At 37.5% G+C, this 18,601-nt stretch overlaps 3 non-coding genes across 3 annotated transcripts; all 3 read right to left on the bottom strand.

Annotated features, from left to right (window-relative positions):
- Positions 1-3,403: 3,403 nt before the first annotated feature.
- On the bottom strand, positions 3,404-3,567 carry LOC120035857. The gene has a single exon (XR_005474367.1). It is a non-coding gene; the product is annotated as a U1 spliceosomal RNA (small nuclear RNA).
- A 7,019-nt stretch (positions 3,568-10,586) lies between these two features.
- LOC120035856 lies at positions 10,587-10,750 on the bottom strand. Its single transcript, XR_005474366.1, has one exon. It is a non-coding gene; the product is annotated as a U1 spliceosomal RNA (small nuclear RNA).
- A 6,973-nt stretch (positions 10,751-17,723) lies between these two features.
- Positions 17,724-17,887, bottom strand: LOC120035862. Its single transcript, XR_005474372.1, has one exon. It is a non-coding gene; the product is annotated as a U1 spliceosomal RNA (small nuclear RNA).
- Positions 17,888-18,601: the final 714 nt, after the last annotated feature.

The following is an 18,601-nucleotide window of genomic DNA, read 5'->3' as shown; positions in this document are numbered from 1 at the left end:
TCAACATAATCATTTACCACTTCACCCTTTACATTTTCTATCTCACTAATATATGATTTCGTCTGTTTAGTTTTCTCTAAACCAAGAAAAAAAGACGTACATTTCTCCCCTTCTAAAACATACTTTGCCCTACTTCTAATAGATGCCCCCTTACATTTATCTATTTCACATTTGCTCAATTGTGCCTTTAAATCTAAAAACCTTTCAATATTATAAATAGGATCAATATCACATTTCCTCATTTCTTCATTCAATTTTGCTCTTAAATAATTTTCTTCTCTTGTCATCCTACTCCTTTTCTTCCTTGCATATCTAATACTAAAATCTTTTATTTTTTTCTTAACATTTTCCCACCACTGGCACTTATCATTCCCTTTTTGCTTATCCTCCATTTCATGTTCTATCAAAGATTTAAGTTGTATTCCATATTCCTCATCACCTAGATACCTTGCATTCATACACCACACTCCCCCCCCTTTCCCCTCCCTATCTAACCCCACCGAAAATGTTAACCCAGCATGATCACTAAAAGTTGTAAAAATATACTTAATATCCTTCATAAAATTCCTTAACCCTTCATTTACTAAAACCAGATCTATCCGTGTCTGTTTCAACTCCCCTAAAACCACCTGCCTTCTAGAAAATTCTCTCTTGTACTGGATTCTCATCCCTCCATATATCAATCATTCCTTTTTCTATCATCATCTTCTTTAAAACCCCCCTAGATACATCACTTCTAAAAATAGCTCCTCTTGTCATATCCAGTCTATCCATTTTAACATTAAAATCCCCAACTACAATACAGTTTCCCTCACACCATTTTCCTATTTCTAAAAATAAATCTTTGCGCTCTATTTCAGTATTAGGCGCATAAATATTTATAATTCTAAAAACCCTACTCATATATTCAAAATCTACAATTAAAATCCTCCCATTATTATCATTATATATCTGTTTCACATTATCCACCACATCCTTCCTCAATAAAATAGCAACCCCACTTGAATTCCCCCTGCCATTGTTAACAAAAATAAAATCTCTCCATATTTTTTTTACTTCTAAAATACATACATTGTCCCAATGTGTTTCTTGCAGGCATAAAATATCCGAATTCTTCATTTTAACTATTCTTTGAAATTTTTCCATTGTTCTTAAACCATTCGCATTGATTGACATACAATTAACCATTCCAATAAATAATAATAAGAAAATATATTTTCTCATTTTCCTCTACCTTTTGTCATGTTTTCTTCCTTTTTCGTCCTTTTTCACCTCCAACGCCACTTTCCTCTTCCTGTAGCTTACCCTTGCTCTATCAATCTTTTCCATGTCTTCTGAATCTGAAATTGCCTCTAAATCCATCTCTTCCAACCAACTCGAATTCTTCTTTCCTGTGCCTGTTGTGCTGCTTGTATCCATTTGCGTCTCCTGTATAGTTGTCAGCATCCCACTCCCCTCCACTTCACCTCCTTCCGAAGCACCCACATAGCCCGAGGCCCCCCCCAAAAACTGTGAGTCCCCAGTGCCTCCACCCATCCCACTCCCGTCCTCCTCCTGAAAACTCCCTCTTCTTATCTCTGAATCCATACTGCCTCCTATTTCCTCCGTCTTCTGTTCCATCTTTTCCCCTCTTCTTTTCTCCGTCTCTCCTCCCTCCACCACGTCTTCTCCTCCATCGTCTTCTTCTACTCGGGGTGATACATCAGCCTCCACAAAAAGATCCTGGCTCCCCTCCTCATTCACAACCTCTCCACATTTGCACTCGTCAGCTCTCATGCGACATCCTTCGCAAAATGCCCTTTCCTTTCCACCTACACATTCTCTTGCATAATGCCCTTGCTTCCCGCACTTATAACATTTAAATTCAGGGCAGTCCTTCACAATATGCCCAGGCTGAATACAAAGCCTACAAACTCTGACCTGCTTATCATGCATGACTCTAAAGTACTCTCCACCTTCAAGCGTATCAAACTTTGTAGAGTACGGCAGTGATTTCACAGTATCAGTGAATTTGACTTTGCAGTATCTCGTGCCATCTGCTATATCCGTGCCTGGCCAAACTCTCCTCCTGATTTCAGAGACTGCTGATACACCCCAGCTACATAGCTTGCCCAATATAGCACTGTCTTCCATGTATACAGGCAGATTCATGAACGACACCACCACTTCCTTCACATTAATATCTCTCGCCAGTATCTTGGTGTCCTTTATTCGTATTCCATCCATTAGCCGTTCTTTTCCTTTTTCATTCCTCATCGTAACTTCATACTTCTTTTCTCCTTTCATTCGGCATCCCACCACCTCTCCACACACCTCCTTAATTGCTCTTAGTAGTTCCATTGTCGTCACTTTGTCTTCTCCTTCCAACTCAATTGCCACCGTGTATTCTTTTCCATATTTCATTCCTTCTTTATCTTCATTTTTCTTCCGTTGCGCATTTTCGTTGTCCTTTTCCATTCCGTTTGTCGTTGCCATGTTGTCCGTCATAATATATCAAAAAATGGGTCCAAAAAAGGCTCTCCCCCAAGCAGAAAACCTGCAAGGGGGAAGACTAACCAAACTTTAAACTATTCAACTGAAGAAAATAATAAATTATATTGCAAAAACCAATTAATTAACAAAAATAGCTCTCGAGCAAACACTCTCCAGCAAACACTCACTCACAGCTCAGACACTCGCACCTGTCGTCACTTCTCCAATCAGGATGGGCGTATTCAGGCTAGGTATGGCCGTAAGCGAAGGAACAACTCTTGGTACACCATATAGAGTCAAAGTGAGTCTGATAAACAGACATTGCATTTTCACCAATTAGATAAGCAGCTTGAACTTTGGGTCACTCAAAAAGGGGAAGAAATTACATATACTGTAGCCATCACTTTTTAGCACAGATAGTTGGATGAAATACAAACAAACCTTGCTAACATTTCAAAGCGAGGGCACATATTTCAGGCTTGTGGGAAAAAACGGACAAATACAATGACTTCTGACAAATACATCATTAGCAACAATTCCCCATGCAGCTAGCCTACTAGCCAGAATAAATACACAAAAGCTCTGAATGTTGAAAAACTATTGCATTGTTCTGGGCTAAGGAGGAGCGCATGTATGGACAATTTCATATTGTAAGCGTATGACACATCATGACTGGGGGTGGGGTTAGAGCGGCTTTTCAACTATCTCTTGATTGAAGTACCAGCGTGGCATAAATACCATGCTGCATTTCGCAACATGATGTTTCCACAAAATGCCAACAATGTTTGGCTACAAACAAATGTTTCCACCTTTTGATTAGTCCACCTTTCGATTGGTCCACAAAATCTCTTTGAAAACTGACTTCAAAGATCTCCATAAGCACAGTCAGATGACTAAAGTCAACCTCAAGGTTTATCATCAAACAAGACATCAGGGGAGAGCGCGAACGCAGTCCCCCACTACCATAAATTATGCAATCGAGATTTCCACATTTGGGAAATTCGCAGGGGTCAGCACAGCCAGAGTGCAATGGCTGAGCCTCGCCCTGGGTGAACCGCCTTCTTGATCACGGTAGCTCCCTTGCCAGGTAAGTATGACTTATACATATCGGTGGAGGGCAAGTCTCTCCAGTGCCAACATTTTCGTCTAACGGTAACCACTTTGTGTTCTGATAATATCACATCACTTCGACCTGCGTGAAATGCCGTTTAGGAATGCACTTGCAGACAGAGTGGTGAAAAAGTTGTTTATTTTGTTTACTAGATTATATCAGTGAACCACTAGATTCCCATCATGCAACACTGTAGAAAAAATCACCAATGACTTTTTAATATCTTAATTAACCTGTCTGATATCACAAATGTATGCGATATGACGAAATACAATCACATTCAGACACACACACACACACACACAGACAAATGCATGAAACCAATTGATTTATTATCGATAACATCTCACATTCTCTTGTGCTTTTGATTTACTCCGTAAAAGAAGGGTTGTAATTCCACCATGGAAAACACAGGGCCATCAGACATCAGTCCAGTTCCTCTCCTCACCAGCATTAATTCCTCTGATCATTTGAACAGGGCGAGGGAGCACAAAGCACACACAAGCTGCATTCAGTAACAATATTCTTATTTGTCTTATAAATAAAAGGCAGTTGCTCCCTGACAACACAAGGAACTTTGATCGTATTAAAAGGGCAGGGGAGACTAGCCCATATAAGCTGAATTTAGTCAATTCAGCATCAAACGCTTACTACAAGGCAGTGTTGCTGATTAAATAATGCAAGAGCACACCCTAGTGGACAAAATGCTTACAGCACCTGGTATTCCCAGGCAGTCTCCCATCCAAGTACTAACCAGGCCCGACCCTGCTTAGCTTCCGAGATCAGACGAGATCGGGTGTATTTTTTTTTTTTTTATCTTTTATTATGAAAAAACACATAATATTTACAACATTCAATCAATAATAAAAAGGATGAACAATTCATCCTTTTACAAAATCAAAAAATAAAAATAAATAAAATAAAACCTATTAAAAAACACAATCATCCACTAAATCCACTTAATAATGAAATACAAGTTTCCCATTTGACAGAATTTCAATAAAAGTACTCCCCCACACAAACAATTTTTCAAAATTTCCTCCACCGTATCTATATATTATCTCTATATCTCTCTCTAATATGCTCCTAAAAAAACCTTCCACACTCACAATTTTCCCTTCATAATGACCTAAATTTCTTCTTAATCTTATCGCATATCTAGCATGACTTAGTATAAAATTCACCAAATTAAAATTTAAAACTTTACTTTTCCCATTTACACCAAAAAGAAACAACCTCCTCCACTCCACCCCAGTAAAAATCTCTTCTCCCCAATGTTTTACTAAAAGCCCTTTTAAAAACTCGTGAAAGTCTTTCAACCTACTACATTCAATAAAAAAGTGCATCAAATTTTCCACCCCCGTACCACAAATATCGCATTCTCTTTTAATATCCCTATTTATTTGATGCAAAACCACATTTGTAAAAATCCTATTATGTTTCAATTTAAAATCATTGTCTTCACATTCTATAAAATTATATTTTACATTTACATTCTTCCATATTGATTTTACATCCATGTTTGGAAACACCCTAGACCACACTTTCTCCGCAGCAGGACTTTTTATCTCTTTTAAAATACATTTTCTATAAACCATTTTAACTTTTAGCCCTGATAAATCATGTTTCTCCCCATTACTTTCATAATATAAAACTGGTAAAGCCCTAGATCTTTTGACCACCTCTTTGTTTATTAAAATCACCCACTCCCCGGGAATACATCCTAATATTTTCTTGTACATATTCTCCACAGTAGTTTTACTTATTTCTTCATCTACTTCAACCACATTGTCATATATAGCCTGAAATGGAAGAAACCCAGGAATTACCTCATATGCTATGTCACCTATCTGCCTCATCCCAGCCCTCATAAAATATTTACAAAACAACATCATATTATTGCACTTTATCTTTGGATTTAAAAATATCGGCTGATTTAAAATATTTTCTAAACTGGTACATTCATAATAAATATTTGGTAAAAACCGCCCCCAAGCCTCAAACACTTCTCTGTAAAACAAAGGTATATTACCTAACATTTCCTTCTTCATACTCATCAATAAACCATTGTCCCCCATCCTCCCAACCTCCTGCAAATACTCTTTAAAAAACCTTTTCCACCCATAATCCAATTCACCAAATAAATATTTCCGTACCATTTTTACTCTAATTGCTGTTTTCCTTACACTTAAATCTACCAACTTCAAACCCCCCTCCTCATAACCTGCAATCAAAGTTTTAAAAGCTATTCTCACCCCCTTCCCTTCCCATAAAAAATCAACTACAATTTTATTCATTTCAGATAAAACCCATTCTGGCATATCCAAAACATTCATTACATAAATAAATATTGACATCAACAATGAATTTATGACAATTACTTTCCCTTTTAATTTCAAAGACCTCCCCCTCCACATATTTACCACCTTTCTAACTTTATTTATTACACCACTCCATGTCAAATCCCTAGCTTCCATTTCTTTCACCCCTAAAAACACTCCTAATACCTTAAAATAATCTTTAACCACTTTAAAAGGAAAATTCCCCTCATTAATCTTCCCAATATACATTACTACTGACTTCTCCATGTTAACCTTTGCACCCGATGCTTGTCCATATACTTTAAAACACTCCATCACCCTTTTTACACTACCCTCATCTCTAACTGTTATAGTGGTATCATCTGCGTATTGATGTATCAAACTAAAACCTCCTTGCGGAGTCTCTACACAATTTATAAGATTATCTCTTTTAAGAAATGCTGCTAAAGGTTCTACCGATAAAACGAATAATAAAGCTGATAAAGGACACCCCTGTCTCACAGATCTCTCAAGAATAAAAGAATCGGTTAAAACCCCATTACATTTCACCCTACTTTTTGCCTTCTTATATAATAATTTTATCCATCCTATTATTCTATTACCAAAACCATATTTATCCATTACCCTAAACATAAAATCATGTTCCACCCTATCAAAAGCTTTATTTAAATCTATGCTTAAAACAATTCCCCCCATCTTATCATGATTCATTTTATTTATCACATCTCTAATTGTATTAATTGTATCCGCAATATCTCTACCAGGCACACTATAATTCTGTGTAGGTGCTATAATATCATTTAAAACTTGCTTCATTCTATTTGCCAGTATCTTTGCTAAAATCTTATAATCCGAATTTAATAAACTAATTGGCCTATAATTCTCCAATTTTAATTTACTCCCCTTATTTTTATATAAAATCGTTATCAGTCCTGTCACCATAGATTCAGAAATACTATCATTATCCTCCATATATTGATAAACTTCCAATAAAATAGGTGCTAAAAAACTGGCATATATTTTATAAAACTCTGCAATTATTCCATCTACTCCAGGACTCTTATTTACTTGTAAACCCTTAATCGCATCTTTAACTTCAGTCAATGTTATCTTCCCATCACACATTTGTTTATCCTCTACATTAATTTGCACATCCACACTATCCAATATCTCCTTTACACACCCCTCATCCACCTCCCCTTTCTTAAATAAATCCTTATAAAAATTCTGCACTGTTTCTAAAACCTCTACATAATCATTGACAACTTCACCCTTTATATTTTCGATCTCTCTAATATATGTTCTCCTCTGTTTATTCTTCTCTAATCCAAGAAAAAATGAAGTACATTTCTCCCCCTCCAAAACATACTTTGCCTTACTTCTTATAATTGCACCCTTACACTTATCTATTTCATATTTAGTCAATTGTGCTTTTAATTCCAAAAACTTTCCTATATTATAATTAGGTTCACTGTCACACTTCCTCATTTCTTTATCCAATTTAGCCCTCAACTCATTTTCTTCTCTTTTCATCCTACCTCTCTTTTTCCTTGCATATCCTATACTAAAAACTTTTATTTTTTCCTTAACCTTATCCCACCATGAACACTTATCATTCTCTTTCTGCTTATCCTCCATTTCACATGCTATCAAAGATTTAAGTTGTTTCCCATATTCCTCATCTCCCAAATACCCTGCATTCATACACCATATTCCACCCCCTGTTCTTTCCTTATCTAATCCCACTGAAAATGTTAAACCTGCATGATCACTAAAAGTTGTAAAAACATACTTAATATCTTTCATAAAATTCCTTAAACCTTCTTTTACTAAAACCAGATCTATCCTCGTTTGTTTCAAATCCCCTAAAACCACCTGCCTTCTAGAAAATTCTCTTTTTTCTGGATTTTCCTCTCTCCATATATCAATTATTCCTTTTTCTAACATCATCTTCTTTAAAACCCCCCTAGATACATCACTTCTAAAAATAGCTCCTCTTGTCATATCCAGTCTATCCATTTTAACATTAAAATCCCCAACTACAATACAGTTTCCCTCACACCATTTCCCTATTTCTAAAAATAAATCTTTGCGCTCTATTTCAGTATTAGGCGCATAAATATTTATAATTCTAAAAACCATACTCATATATTCAAAATCTACAATTAAAATCCTCCCATTATTATCATTATATATCTGTTTCACATTATCCACCACATCCCTCCTCAATAAAATAGCAACCCCACTTGAATTCCCTCTGCCGTTGTTTACATAAATAAAATCCCTCCATATTTTTTTAACTTCTAAAACACATACATTATCCCAGTGCGTCTCTTGAATACATAAAATATCTGACTTCTTCATTTTTATTATTCTATTAAATTTTCCCATTGTCCTCAATCCATTTGCATTTATTGACATTATATTTACCATTCTAATAAATAATAAAATGATAAAATATAATTTCATTTTCCTCTACCTGTTATCCAGTTTCTTTCCTCTTCCACCCTTTCTCTCCCCCTCTTCCCGCCGCTTTCCTCTTCCTGTATCCTTCCCTCGTTCTTTCAATCTTTTCTCCATCCTCCGTATCCGATATCTCTTCCAAGTCCATGTTTTCCAGCCAACTCACCCTCTTGACATCCACATCCGTTGTGCTCCCCGTATTCATCTCCGTTTCTTGTATAGTCGTTGTGCTCCCCGTGCTCATCACCGTCTCTGGTATTGTCATCAACTCCATAACCCCCTCCATTTCTTCACCCCCCGAGCTACTTGTTAGTGCTGTGCCTTCCCCCAAAACCTGTGAGTCCCCCGTGCTTCCCCCCATTCCACTCCCCCCCTCCTCCTGAAAACTCCCTCTTCTTACTTCTGAGTCCATACTGCTCCCAATTTCATTTATCTTCTGGTCCTTCTTCCTTCTTCCTTCCTTCCGTCTCTCCACCCTCCACCACGTCCTCTCCTCCATCTTCTTCTCCTTCTTTCGACAATACAACTGCTTCCTCGAATAGTGTTTGACTCCCCTCTCCAGCCCTAACCTCTCCACAGTTGCACTCCGCCACTCTCTTTCTGCATCCACCACAAAAATTCCTTTCCTTCTCTCCATCACATTCCCTCGCATAGTGTCCTTGATTGCCACACTTAAAACACTTAAATTCCGGGCAGTCTTTAACTATGTGCCCGGGTTGAATACACATACGACACACTCTGACCTGTTTGTCATGGATGACTCTGAAATATTCTGCTCCCTCCAACGTCTCAATTCTTGTAGAATAAGGTAATGATGTCACTTTTTCTGTGAACTTGACCTTGCAGAAACGTGTCCCGTCAACCACCTCTGTTCCTGGCCAAACTCTCCTCCTTATCTCCGAGACAGCCGCCACTCCCCAGCTACTCAGCTTGCCCAGTATCACACCGTCTTCTACATATACTGGGAGATTCATGAACGACACCACCACTTCCTTCACATTAATATCTCTCGCCAGAATCTTTGTATCCTTTATTCTTAATCCATCCATTAGACGTTCTTTTCCTTTTTCATTTCTCATCGTAATTTCGTACTTCTTCTCCCCTTTCATTCGGCATCCCACCACCTCTCCACACACCTCCTTAATTGCTCTTAGTAGTTCCATTGTCGTCACCTTGTCTTCTCCTTCCAACTCAATTGCCACCGTGTATTCCTTGCCATATTTCATTTCTTCTTTATCTTCATTTTTCTTCCGTTGCGCCTTTTCGTTGTCTTTGTCCATTCCGTTTGTCTTTTCCATGTTGTCCGTCATAGTAAAAAAATGAATCCAAAAAACTCTCCCCCAAGCAGAAAAACTGCAAGGGGGAAGACTAACCAAACTTAAAACTATTCAACTGAAGAAAATAATAAATTATATTGCAAAAACCAATTAATTAACAAAAATAGCTCTCGAGCAAACACTCTCCAGCAAACACTCACTCACAGCTCAGACACTCGCACCTGTCGTCACTTCTCCAATCAGGAAATGCGCATTCAGGTAGGTAAGGCCGTAAGCGAAGGAACAACTCTTGGTACACCATATAGAGTCAAAGTGAGTCTGATAAACAGACATTGCATTTTCACCAATTAGATCAGCAGCTTGAACTTTGGGTCACTCAAAAAGGGGAAGAAATTACATATACTGTAGCCATCACTTTTTAGCACAGATAGTTGGATGAAATACAAACAAACCTTGCTAACATTTCAAAGCGAGGGCACATATTTCAGGCTTGTGGGAAAAAACGGACAAATACAATGACTTCTGACAAATACATCATTAGCAACAATTCCCCATGCAGCTAGCCTACTAGGCAGAATAAATACACAAAAGCTCTGAATGTTGAAAAACTATTGCATTGTTCTGGGCTAAGGAGGAGCGCATGTATGGACAATTTCATATTGTAAGCGTATGACACATCATGACTGGGGGTGGGGTTAGAGCGGCTTTTCAACTATCTCTTGATTGAAGTACCAGCGTGGCATAAATACCATGCTGCATTTCGCAACATGATGTTTCCACAAAATGCCAACAATGTTTGGCTACAAACAAATGTTTCCACCTTTTGATTAGTCCACCTTTCGATTGGTCCACAAAATCTCTTTGAAAACTGACTTCAAAGATCTCCATAAGCACAGTCAGATGACTAAAGTCAACCTCAAGGTTTATCATCAAACAAGACATCAGGGGAGAGCGCGAACGCAGTCCCCCACTACCATAAATTATGCAATCGAGATTTCCACATTTGGGAAATTCGCAGGGGTCAGCACAGCCAGAGTGCAATGGCTGAGCCTCGCCCTGGGTGAACCGCCTTCTTGATCACGGTAGCTCCCTTGCCAGGTAAGTATGACTTATACATATCGGTGGAGGGCAAGTCTCTCCAGTGCCAACATTTTCGTCTAACGGTAACCACTTTGTGTTCTGATAATATCACATCACTTCGACCTGCGTGAAATGCCGTTTAGGAATGCACTTGCAGACAGAGTGGTGAAAAAGTTGTTTATTTTGTTTACTAGATTATATCAGTGAACCACTAGATTCCCATCATGCAACACTGTAGAAAAAATCACCAATGACTTTTTAATATCTTAATTAACCTGTCTGATATCACAAATGTATGCGATATGACGAAATACAATCACATTCAGACACACACACACACACACACAGACAAATGCATGAAACCAATTGATTTATTATCGATAACATCTCACATTCTCTTGTGCTTTTGATTTACTCCGTAAAAGAAGGGTTGTAATTCCACCATGGAAAACACAGGGCCATCAGACATCAGTCCAGTTCCTCTCCTCACCAGCATTAATTCCTCTGATCATTTGAACAGGGCGAGGGAGCACAAAGCACACACAAGCTGCATTCAGTAACAATATTCTTATTTGTCTTATAAATAAAAGGCAGTTGCTCCCTGACAACACAAGGAACTTTGATCGTATTAAAAGGGCAGGGGAGACTAGCCCATATAAGCTGAATTTAGTCAATTCAGCATCAAACGCTTACTACAAGGCAGTGTTGCTGATTAAATAATGCAAGAGCACACCCTAGTGGACAAAATGCTTACAGCACCTGGTATTCCCAGGCAGTCTCCCATCCAAGTACTAACCAGGCCCGACCCTGCTTAGCTTCCGAGATCAGACGAGATCGGGTGTATTTTTTTATTTTTTTTATTTTATTATGAAGAAACACATAACATTTACAACATTCAATCAACAATCAAAAGGTTGAACAATTCATCCTTTTACAAAATCAAAAAAAGAAAAGAAAATAAAACCTATTAGAAACACAATCATCCACCAAAACCAATTAATAATTAAAAACAAGTTTTCCATTCGACCCAATTTCAATAAAATTGCTCCCCCACACAAACAATTTTTCAAAATTACATCCACCATATTTATATATTACTTCTATATCTTTCTCTAACATACTTCTAAATAAAACCTCTACACTCACAATTTTCCCTTCATAATGTCCCAAATTCCTTCTTAGTCTTACAGCGTATCTGGCATGACTAAGAACAAAATTCATCAAATTAAAATTAATAACTTTGCTTTTCCCAGTTAAACCAAAAAGAAACAACCTCCTCCACTCAACCCCAGCAACAATCTCTTCTCCCCACTGTTGTACTAAAATCCCCTTTAAAAACTTATGAAACTCATCTAATCTACTACATTCAACAAAAAAGTGCATAAAATTTTCCACCCCCGTACCACAAATATCACATTCTCTTTTAATATCTCTATTTATTTGATGTAAAACCACGTTCGTAAAAATTCTATTATGTTTCATTTTAAAATCATTGTCTTCACATTCTATAGAATTATATTTTACATTTACATTCTTCCATATTGATTTTACATCTATATTTGCAAACACCCTAGACCACACTTTTTCCGAAGCAGGAGTTTTTATCTCTCTTAAAATACATTTTTCATAAACTTTTTTAACTTTCAAACCTGACAAATCATGCTTCTTCCCATTACCTTCATAATATAAAACCGGTAAACCCCTAGCTCTTGTTGCCACCTCTTTATTTATTAAAACACCCCACTCCCCAGGAAGACATCCTAATATTCTCTTATACATGTTCTCCACAGTAGTTCTACTTATTTCATCATTTTCTTCAACCACATTATCAAATATTGCCTGACTTGGAAGGAACCCCGGAATTACCTCATATAAGATGTCCCCAATCTGTCTCATCCCAGCCCTCATAAAATATTTACAAAACAACATCTTATTATTATACTGTATCTTGGGATTTAAAAAAATTGGCTGATTTAAAATATTGTCTAAAATGGTACACTCATAATAAATATTTGGTAAAAACTCCCCCCAAGCCTCAAACACTTCTCTATAAAACAAAGGTATATTACCTAACATTTCCTTTTTCATACACATCAATAAACCATTGTCCCCCATCCTCCCAACCTCCTGCAAATACTCCTTAAAAAATCTTTTCCATCCATAATCTAATTCCCCATATAAATATTTACGTACCATTTTGACTCTAATTGCTGTTTTCCTCACATTTAAATCCACCAACTTCAAGCCCCCCTCCTCATAACCTGCAATCAAAGTTTTAAAAGCTATTTTCACCCCCTTCCCTTCCCATAAAAAATCAACTACAATTTTATTCATTTCAGATAAAACCCATTCTGGCATATCCAAAACATTCATTACATAAATAAAAATTGACATCAACAATGAATTTATGACAATTACTTTCCCTTTTAATTTCAAAGACCTCCCCCTCCACATATTTACCACCTTCCTAACTTTGTTTATAACCCCACTCCATGTCATATCCCTAGCTTCCTGTTCCTTCACCCCTAAAAACACACCTAACACCTTAAAATAATCATTTACCATTTTAAAAGGAAAAATCTCCTCATTAATCTTCCCAACATACATTATTACTGACTTCTCCATATTCACTTTTGCTCCTGAGGCTTTCTCATATACTTTAAAACACTCCATCACCCTTTTAACACTTTCCTCATCTCTAACTGTTATTGTGGTATCGTCTGCATATTGATGAATTAAACTAAAACCTCCTTGCGGAGTCTCTACACAATTTATAAAATGATCTTTTTTAAGGTATGCCGCTAAGGGTTCTACCGATAAAACATACAGTAATGCTGATAAAGGGCACCCCTGTCTCACTGATCTCTCAAGAATAAAAGAATCTGTTAAAACCCCATTACATTTTACCCTACTTTTTGCCTTTCTATATAATAATTTTATCCATCCTATTATTCTATTTCCAAACCCATATTTTTCCAGTACCCTAAACATAAAATCATGTTCCACCCTGTCAAAAGCTTTATTAAAATCTATACTTAAAACAATTCCCCCTCTCTTATCGCTATTCATTTTATTTATCACATCTCTAAGTGTAATGATGGTATCAGCTATGTCTCTTCCAGGCACACTATAATTTTGTGTAGGTGCTATAATATCATTTAAAACCATCTTCATCCTATTCGCCAATATCTTAGCTAAAATCTTATAATCTGAATTTAATAAACTAATTGGCCTATAATTTTCTAATTTCATTTTGCTCCCCTTATTTTTATATAAAACCGATATCAGTCCTGTCACCATGGAGTCTGAAACAGTATTATTATCTTCCATATATTGATACACTTCCATTAAAATCGGTGCTAAAAAACTTTCATACATTTTGTAAAACTCTGCAATTAGTCCATCTACTCCAGGACTTTTATTTATTTGTAATCCCTTAATTGCATCTTTCACTTCATCCACTGTTATCTTCCTATCACATATTTGCTTTTCCTCAACACCAATTTGCACATCCACACTACCTAAAATCTCCTTTACACACTCTTCATCCACCTCCCCTTTCTTAAATAAATCCTTATAAAAATTCTGTACAGTTTCTAATATCTCAACATAATCATTTACCACTTCACCCTTTACATTTTCTATCTCACTAATATATGATTTCGTCTGTTTAGTTTTCTCTAAACCAAGAAAAAAAGACGTACATTTCTCCCCTTCTAAAACATACTTTGCCCTACTTCTAATAGATGCCCCCTTACATTTATCTATTTCACATTTGCTCAATTGTGCCTTTAAATCTAAAAACCTTTCAATATTATAAATAGGATCAATATCACATTTCCTCATTTCTTCATTCAATTTTGCTCTTAAATAATTTTCTTCTCTTGTCATCCTACTCCTTTTCTTCCTTGCATATCTAATACTAAAATCTTTTATTTTTTTCTTAACATTTTCCCACCACTGGCACTTATCATTCCCTTTTTGCTTATCCTCCATTTCATGTTCTATCAAAGATTTAAGTTGTATTCCATATTCCTCATCACCTAGATACCTTGCATTCATACACCACACTCCCCCCCCTTTCCCCTCCCTATCTAACCCCACCGAAAATGTTAACCCAGCATGATCACTAAAAGTTGTAAAAATATACTTAATATCCTTCATAAAATTCCTTAACCCTTCATTTACTAAAACCAGATCTATCCGTGTCTGTTTCAACTCCCCTAAAACCACCTGCCTTCTAGAAAATTCTCTCTTGTACGGATTCTCATCCCTCCATATATCAATCATTCCTTTTTCTATCATCATCTTCTTTAAAACCCCCCTAGATACATCACTTCTAAAAATAGCTCCTCTTGTCATATCCAGTCTATCCATTTTAACATTAAAATCCCCAACTACAATACAGTTTCCCTCACACCATTTTCCTATTTCTAAAAATAAATCTTTGCGCTCTATTTCAGTATTAGGCGCATAAATATTTATAATTCTAAAAACCCTACTCATATATTCAAAATCTACAATTAAAATCCTCCCATTATTATCATTATATATCTGTTTCACATTATCCACCACATCCTTCCTCAATAAAATAGCAACCCCACTTGAATTCCCCCTGCCATTGTTAACAAAAATAAAATCTCTCCATATTTTTTTTACTTCTAAAATACATACATTGTCCCAATGTGTTTCTTGCAGGCATAAAATATCCGAATTCTTCATTTTAACTATTCTTTGAAATTTTTCCATTGTTCTTAAACCATTCGCATTGATTGACATACAATTAACCATTCCAATAAATAATAATAAGAAAATATATTTTCTCATTTTCCTCTACCTTTTGTCATGTTTTCTTCCTTTTTCGTCCTTTTTCACCTCCAACGCCACTTTCCTCTTCCTGTAGCTTACCCTTGCTCTATCAATCTTTTCCATGTCTTCTGAATCTGAAATTGCCTCTAAATCCATCTCTTCCAACCAACTCGAATTCTTCTTTCCTGTGCCTGTTGTGCTGCTTGTATCCATTTGCGTCTCCTGTATAGTTGTCAGCATCCCACTCCCCTCCACTTCACCTCCTTCCGAAGCACCCACATAGCCCGAGGCCCCCCCCAAAAACTGTGAGTCCCCAGTGCCTCCACCCATCCCACTCCCGTCCTCCTCCTGAAAACTCCCTCTTCTTATCTCTGAATCCATACTGCCTCCTATTCCCTCCGTCTTCTGTTCCATCTTTTCCCCTCTTCTTTTCTCCGTCTCTCCTCCCTCCACCACGTCTTCTCCTCCATCGTCTTCTTCTACTCGGGGTGATACATCAGCCTCCACAAAAAGATCCTGGCTCCCCTCCTCATTCACAACCTCTCCACATTTGCACTCGTCAGCTCTCATGCGACATCCTTCGCAAAATGCCCTTTCCTTTCCACCTACACATTCTCTTGCATAATGCCCTTGCTTCCCGCACTTATAACATTTAAATTCAGGGCAGTCCTTCACAATATGCCCAGGCTGAATACAAAGCCTACAAACTCTGACCTGCTTATCATGCATGACTCTAAAGTACTCTCCACCTTCAAGCGTATCAAACTTTGTAGAGTACGGCAGTGATTTCACAGTATCAGTGAATTTGACTTTGCAGTATCTCGTGCCATCTGCTATATCCGTGCCTGGCCAAACTCTCCTCCTGATTTCAGAGACTGCTGATACACCCCAGCTACATAGCTTGCCCAATATAGCACTGTCTTCCATGTATACAGGCAGATTCATGAACGACACCACCACTTCCTTCACATTAATATCTCTCGCCAGTATCTTGGTGTCCTTTATTCGTATTCCATCCATTAACCGTTCTTTTCCTTTTTCATTTCTCATTGTAATTTCGTACTTCTTTTCTCCTTTCATTCGGCATCCCACCACCTCTCCACACACCTCCTTAATTGCTCGTAGTAGTTCCATTGTCGTCACTTTGTCTTCTCCTTCCAACTCAATTGCCACCGTGTATTCTTTGCCATATTTCATTCCTTCTTTATCTTCATTTTTCTTCCGTTTCGCCTTTTCGTTGTCTTTGTCCATTCCGTTTGTCTTTTCCATGTTGTCCGTCATAGTAAAAAATGAATCCAAAAAAAGCTCTCCCCCAAGCAGAAAAACTGCAAGGGGGAAGACTAACCAAACTTAAAACTATTCAAATGCAAGAACAAAAAAATTATATTTCAAAATCCAAATAATTAACAAAAATAGCTCTCGAGCAAACACTCTTCAGCAAACACTCACTCACAGCTCAAAACTCGCACCTGTCGTCACTTCTCCAATCAGGATGGGCGTATTCAGGTAGGTAAGGCCGTAAGCGAAGGAACAACTCTTGGTACACCATATAGAGTCAAAGTGAGTCTGATAAACAGACATTGCATTTTCACCAATTAGATAAGCAGCTTGAACTTTGGGTCACTCAAAAAGGGGAAGAAATTACATATACTGTAGCCATCACTTTTTAGAACAGGTAGTTGGATGAAATACAAACAAACCTTGCTAACATTTCAAAGCGAGGGCACATATTTCAGGCTTGTGGGAAAAAACGGACAAATACAATGACTTCTGACAAATACATCATTAGCAACAATTTCCCATGCAGCTAGCCTACTAGCCAGAATAAATACACAAAAGCTCTGAATGTTGAAAAACTATTGCATTGTTCTGGGCTAAGGAGGAGCGCATGTATGGACAATTTCATATTGTAAGCGTATGACACATCATGACTGGGGGTGGGGTTAGAGCGGCTTTTCAACTATCTCTTGATTGAAGTACCAGCGTGGCATAAATACCATGCTGCATTTCGCAACATGATGTTTCCACAAAATGCCAACAATGTTTCGCTACAAACAAATGTTTCCACCTTTTGATTAGTCCACCTTTCGATTGTTCCACAAAATCTCTTTGAAAACTGACTTCAAAGATCTCCATAAGCACAGTCAGATGACTAAAGTCAACCTCAAGGTTTATCATCAAACAAGACATCAGGGGAGAGCGCGAACGCAGTCCCCCACTACCATAAATTATGCAATCGAGATTTCCACATTTGGGAAATTCACAGGGGTCAGCACAGCCAGAGCACAATGGCTGAGCCTCGCCCTGGGTGAACCACCTTTTTGATCACGGTAGCTCCCTTGCCAGGTAAGTATGACATATACATATCGGTGGAGGGCAAGTCTCTCCAGTGCCAACATTTTCGTCTAACGGTAACCACTTTGTGTTCTGATAATATCACATCACTTCGACCTGCGTGAAATGCCGTTTAGGAATGCACTTGCAGACAGAGTGGTGAAAAAGTTGTTTATTTTGTTTACTAGATTATATCAGTGAACCACTAGATTCCCATCATGCAACACTGTAGAAAAAATCACCAATGACTTTTTAATATCTTAATTAACCTGTCTGATATCACAAATGTATGCGATATGACAAAATACAATCACATTCAGACACACACACACACAGACAAATGCATGAAACCAATTGATTTATTATCGATAACATCTCACATTCTCTTGTGCTTTTGATTTACTCTGTAAAGGAAGGGTTGTAATTCCACCATGGAAAACACAGGGCCATCAGACATCAGTCCAGTTCCTCTCCTCACCAGCATTAATTCCTCTGATCATTTGAACAGGGCGAGGGAGCACAAAGCACACAGAAGCTGCATTCAGTAACAATATTCTTATTTGTCTTATAAATAAAAGGCAGTTGCTCCCTGACAACACAAGGAACTTTGATCGTATTAAAAGGGCAGGGGAGACTAGCCCATATAAGCTGAATTTAGTCAATTCAGCATCAAACGCTTAATACAAGGCAGTGTTGCTGATTAAATAATGCAAGAGCACACCCTAGTGGACAAA

Source organism: Salvelinus namaycush, unplaced genomic scaffold (genome assembly GCF_016432855.1).
Source record: "Salvelinus namaycush isolate Seneca unplaced genomic scaffold, SaNama_1.0 Scaffold1116, whole genome shotgun sequence".
Taxonomy (NCBI): domain Eukaryota; kingdom Metazoa; phylum Chordata; class Actinopteri; order Salmoniformes; family Salmonidae; genus Salvelinus; species Salvelinus namaycush.
This window is presented reverse-complemented; position numbering and strand designations above follow the sequence as displayed.